The sequence below is a fragment of the Triticum urartu genome, chromosome 7 (genome assembly GCF_003073215.2).
Source record: "Triticum urartu cultivar G1812 chromosome 7, Tu2.1, whole genome shotgun sequence".
NCBI lineage: Eukaryota > Viridiplantae > Streptophyta > Magnoliopsida > Poales > Poaceae > Triticum > Triticum urartu.
In genome coordinates, this window is record NC_053028.1 from 615,238,536 (window position 1) to 615,244,418 (window position 5,883).

The 5,883-nt window shown below is 44.9% G+C and overlaps 1 pseudogene; it reads left to right on the forward strand.

Annotated features, from left to right (window-relative positions):
- Positions 1-4,973: 4,973 nt before the first annotated feature.
- LOC125526139 lies at positions 4,974-5,112 on the forward strand (annotated as a pseudogene).
- The last annotated feature ends 771 nt before the right edge of the window (positions 5,113-5,883 follow it).

Sequence of the window (5,883 nt, forward strand, 5' to 3'; positions counted from 1 at the left end):
CAATTCTAGCATCTATCAAGCAATTTGCGATGACAAGGTCATCTATATATGAGTATATTGACTTAGGAGTCAAGTGAGAACACTTGATCATAGGTCATACTCATCGTTTAAGCTCAAGTGGGGTTACCACTTTTACATAAAGCATTTGTTGTGTTCACATCTTTAGAGTTGCTTTAGCTCAAGTCTTAGAGTAAAGCTCCCCCTAGATGTGATATCCCCCCTAGGAGGGACGAACTAACCTTGGGTTTTGTCGATGATGACTTCATGTAGATGTTGAAGATGTGGACGCTCAATGTTGATGTAGATCACTTGGAGCTATCCATTTGAGTGAATTGCACTTTCAATACCTACATGGGTTAGTCCCACAAGGAACAAACAAGGATATCCATAGACATAGAGTGATGCACACACAAGATGATGTCCATGAAAACTTTTAGGTTACCTTGTCCCTTGTCTTACCAACAAGAGGGTTTGTGACTCCTTGAACTAGTGCAAGATGTGGAAGTTGATTGCACTTGTTCTTGCCAAAATGATAAGAGTGAAGTATGTTTGCGGAGTCACCCTCAAGAACTCTCTAGTTCTTCTTCTTTTGGATCCACACCATCTTGATGGGAATCCTTGGAGTTGTAGTCGTACTTGATGAAGTGGAACTTGAAGTAGTCATGGGAATCCACTTGACTAAGGTCTTAGGAGCTTCTTCAAATGCATCAATTTCCTCTTGAAGCTTGTCCTTGCCTTTTTGCTTGTAGTCTTGTGGTGGAAGATCATCTTGAGCTTGTGTCCCCTTGAAAGAAGTATCATACTTCTCTTGTTGAGGAACAAACTTAGTCTTGGGGTATTGATCTTCTTCCCACTCAACTCCATTGGCATTGAACTTTCATTCAAAACCAACACCTTGATTCTTCCGGTGCATTCCTTGCTTGCGCACAATTTCCTCGAATTGCTTACTCCCGGCAAGGCTTTTGTACACTCCTTTCTCTATAATTCCCTTCAATAAGCTATTTTTTTGCTCAAGTGTAACTTGGCTAAGAGAATCATTAGTGGAATCAAGAGAACTACTAGAAGCAACAATATTGGATTTAACATGATCATTGTTACTGCTAGAGGAAGAATCTTTCTTGTTCTTGTTACTAGACTTGACTTGAGGCATGGAAGTGGATAAGAGTAAACGCTTGGCAATGTAAGAAGAACTTTTCTTGCGGAGATCATCATTGATTGCTTTTAAGAACTCATGCTCTTTCTCAAGATTGAGCTTTTCAAAGCGTAATTTCTCATGAGCTCTTAAAAGTTCTCGATGATCTTCGAAGATAGTTTCATGAGCTAACTTAAGAGTGTTTAGTTCTTTAGTTAGAGCCTCAATCTTCTCCTAATCATTGTCATTCGTTTTATCTTGATTAGCATGATTAATTGACGTTTCATCATAGTATTCATCACTAGAGCTGTCAACAAGCAAATCATCACCTAACAAGTCATCTTCATCACTATTGAAATCAACATACTCGGGGTGTGTTACCTTAGGACCTTTGGCCATGAAGCATCTTCAGATTCCTTCATTTGGTGAGTCAAATATGTCGTAGGAGTTGGTTGACACAAGTGCTAGACCGGCAACACCTTCATCTTGAGTATCTTCGGAGTCGGAGTGATAACTTCTCTCGGAGTGGCTGTCTGAGTAGGAGCTGGATACCCATTCACCAACATGAGCTTGATGTCTTCGTTTTGTGTAGCTCCTTGATGATTTTTCCTTCTTTTCCGAATCCTTGCTTCTCCGTGAGTATCTTCGTTCATAACGATCATCTCTACTCCTTCTCTCTCTTGGTGGTGATTCTTTGCTTCTTCTTTTTGGAGAATCTTCTCTTCTCTTGTAGGGAGCCGTACACTCATTGGAATAGTGTCCGGGTCTTCCACAACTGTAGCAGTTTCGCTCTCGACTAGAAGATCTTTTGTCATTGTAGGACCTTGACTTGAAGCTTCTATCTTTGCTTCTACTCTTGTAGAACTTGTTGAAGTTCTTCACCATTAAGCTCAATTCTTCATTGAAGTTTTGTTTCTCACTTGATGATGTAGGGACTTCACATGAGGCTTTGTAGGCACCACTTGATTTGTTGTGAAGTTCCTCTTTATCCTTAAGTGACATCTCATGAGCAACAATTCTTCCAATCACTTCCGTTGGCTTGAGATCTTTGTAATTGGGCATCATTTGGATCAATGTGCACACAGTATCATATTTTCCATCCAAGGCTCTTAGAATCTTCTTGATGATGAATCTATCGGTCATCTCTTCACCTCCTAAGCCGGCAATCTCATTTGTGATGAGAGCAAGCCTAGAGTACATTTCAGCGACACCTTCACCATCCTTCATTTTGAACTTGTCAAGTTGACTTTGAAGCACATCCAACTTGGATTCCTTGACGGAGTTGGTACCTTCGTGCATATCAATCAAAGTGTCCCAAATTTCCTTTGCATTCTCAAGACGGCTGATTTTGTTGAATTCTTCGGGGCACAATCCGTTGAAGAGAATATCACAAGCTTGAGCATTGTATTGCAACATCTTCAACTCATCCGCGGTAGCTTCACGGTTTGGTTCTTTCCCATCAAAGAAGTCACCTTGCAAACCAACACACACAATAGCCCAAACGGCGGGGTTATGTCCAAGAATATGCATTTTCATTTTATGCTTCCAACTAGCAAAATTAGTACCATCAAAGTAAGGACCTCTACGGTGATAATTTCCCTCGCTAGACGCCATACTCTCCTAGGTTGTGAAACCAAGGCTATGACCACCAAAAGTTATGGAGATCAAAGCAAATGGAGATCAAGGCTCTGATACCACTTGTAGGATCGAAAGTATGTCTAGAGGGGGGGGTGATTAGACTACTTGACCAAATAAAAACTTAACCTTTTCCCAATTTTAGTTCTTGGCAGATTTTAGCTATTGTAGGACAAGTCAAGCAATCATCACACGATTCAAGCAAGCATGCAAAGAGTATATTGGCAGCGGAAAGTAAAGCATGCAACTTGCAAGAATGTAAAGGGAAGGGTTTGGAGAATTCAATCAAACGCAATTGGAGACACGGATGTTTTTCCCGTGGTTCGGATAGGTGGTGCTATCCTACATCCACGTTGATGGAGACTTCAACCCACAAAGGGTAACGGTTGCGCGAGTCACAAGGGCTCCACCCACAAAGGGTAACGGTTGCGCGAGTCCACAAAGGGCTCCACCCAAAGGGTCCACGAAGAAGCAACCACCCACAAAGGGTCCACGAAGAAGCAACCTTGTCTATCCCACCATCCATGGCCATCGCCCACACAGGACTTGCCTCACTAGCGGTAGATCTTCACGAAGTAGGCGATCTCCTTGCCCTTACAAACTCCTTGGTTCAACTCCACAATCTTGTCAGAGGCTCCCAAGTGACACCTAGCCAATCTAGGAGACACCACTCTCCAAGAAGTAACAAATGGTGTGTAGGTAATGAACTCCTTGCTCTTGTGCTTCAAATGATAGTCTCCCCAACACTCAACTCTCTCTCATAGGATTTGGATTTTGTGGAAAGAAGATTTGACTGGAAAGCAACTTGGGAAGGCTAGAGATCAAGATTCATATGGTAGGAATGGAATGTCTTGATCTCAACACATGAGTAGGTGGTTCTCTCTCAGAACATATGAGTTGGAATTGTGTATGTGTTCTGATGGCTCTCTCCACGAATGAAGAGGAGGTGGAGGGGTATATATAGCCTCCACACAAAATCCAACCGTTACACACAGTTTTCCAATCTCGGTGGGACCGAATCAACAAACTCGGTCGGACCGAAAATGTAAACCTAGTGACCGTTAGAGATTTTCGGTGGGACTGACATGCAACTCGGTGGGACCGATATGGTTAGGGTTTGGGCATAACGTAATCTCGGTGAGACCGATTACACAAACTCGGTGAGACCGAATTTGGTAATTAGCTAACCAGAGAGTTGGTCAGGCAAACTCGGTGGGACCGATTTGCTCTTTCGGTGAGACTGAAAAGTTACAAAAAGGAAACACTGAATTTACATTGCAATCTCGGTGGGACCGATTCGCTCTTTCGGTGAGACCGAAAAGTTACGAAAGGGAAACAGAGAGTTTGCAATCCCATCTTGGTGAGACCGAGATCCCTATCGGTAGAACCGAATTGCTAGGGTTTGGCAGTGGCTAATGACAAGTGAAACTCGGTGGCGCCGGATAGGAAGAATCGGTAGTACCGAGTTTGGCTTTAGGGTTTAGGTCATATGTGGATATGGGAAAGTAGTTGAGGGTTTTGGAGCATATCACTAAGCACATGAAGCAAGAGGCTCATTAAGCAACACCTCATCCCTCCTTGATAGTATTGGCTTTTCCTAAAGACTCAATGTGATCTTGGATCACTAAAATATAAAATGAAGAGTCTTGAGCTTTTGAGCTTGAGCCAATCCTTTGTCCTTAGCATTTTGAGGGTTCCACTTTCACATCCATGCCATGCCAAACATTGAGCTTTCCTGAAATAATCATCTTGGAATAGCATTAGCTCAATGAGCTATATGTTGTTATGAATTACCAAAACCACCTAGGGATAGTTGCACTTTCAGCTACCCCAGATCAAGGGAGAACAGATGGAGCACTTCCTCAATGCCGCAAGTCCGGCGCCCCCTGCCACCATCACCATCACCAACAATGAGAAGGAAGAGCAGGTCTTTAACTATGCCAGGCCGATCTGGTTTGTGCAGCAGCAACAGGTACAAGGGTACCTCATGGGGTCTCTGTCTCGAGAGGTCCTCGCTCAAGTTGCAATGCTCCAGACGCCGGCCGAGGTATGGAACTCCATCCATGCCATGTTCGCTACGCAAACACAAGCCTGGAAGATCAACACGAGGATGGCGCTCACCAATCTGCAGGAAGGTAACCTAACCATGGCAGAATATCTTGGGAAAATTAAAACCCTTACAGATGAAGTTGCCTGCGCCGGTGCACCGCTCGGAGACGCCGAGATCATCTCCCACGTCATAGCCGGCCTCGACATCGACTACAACCCTGTGATCTCGGCTCTGGCTGCGCGGGTCGAACCTGTTACGGTTCAGGAGTTGTATAGTCAGCTCCTGAGCTTCGACGCTCGCCTCAGCATGCTCCAAGGAGGAAATCTGTGCCAATCTTCTGTCAACGCTGCTTCCCGCGGACGTGGCCGTGGGCGTGGACAGCAGGGGCGCGGACGCGGGAACAGCAGCGGCGGCGGGCGCAGTGGTAACCCGGGCCAGGCTCGCCCTGGTGGTGGTGGCCATGGCGGCGGTGATCGCGGCGGCAGCTACAACAACGGCTACAACGGCAGCTACAACAACAACAACAATCATCGACCTAGATGTCAGCTGTGCAAGAAACCGGGCCATGAAGTCATTGACTGCTGGCACTAGTATGATAAGGACTTCGTGCCTGATGCATGGCATGCTGCTGCGGTCATGCGGGAGCACGGCGGAGCTGATGGTGACAAGGTCTGGTACGCTGATTCTGGTGCTACAGACCATGTCACAAACGAGCTAGAGAAGCTTGCCCTCCGAGAGAGGTACCACGGCAATGATTAGATTCACACCGCAAGCGGTGGAGGTATGGACATTCTTCACATTGGTCAATCTTCTATTAATTCCCCTAGCCTTAAACGTGATCTTGTCCTTAAAGATGTCCTTCATGTTCCACAAGCCGATAAAAATCTAGCTTCCATGTCTCGCTTAACCTCCGACAATAATATTTTCTTTGAAACTCATCCTACCTATTTTTTCATAAAGGATCGGGCAACGAGGGAGCTCATCCATCACGGTAGATGCATTGGAGGATTATACCCCATCACATCAAGAGTCTTTGATTGAAAGCATCGTCATCAAGTTCATTCTG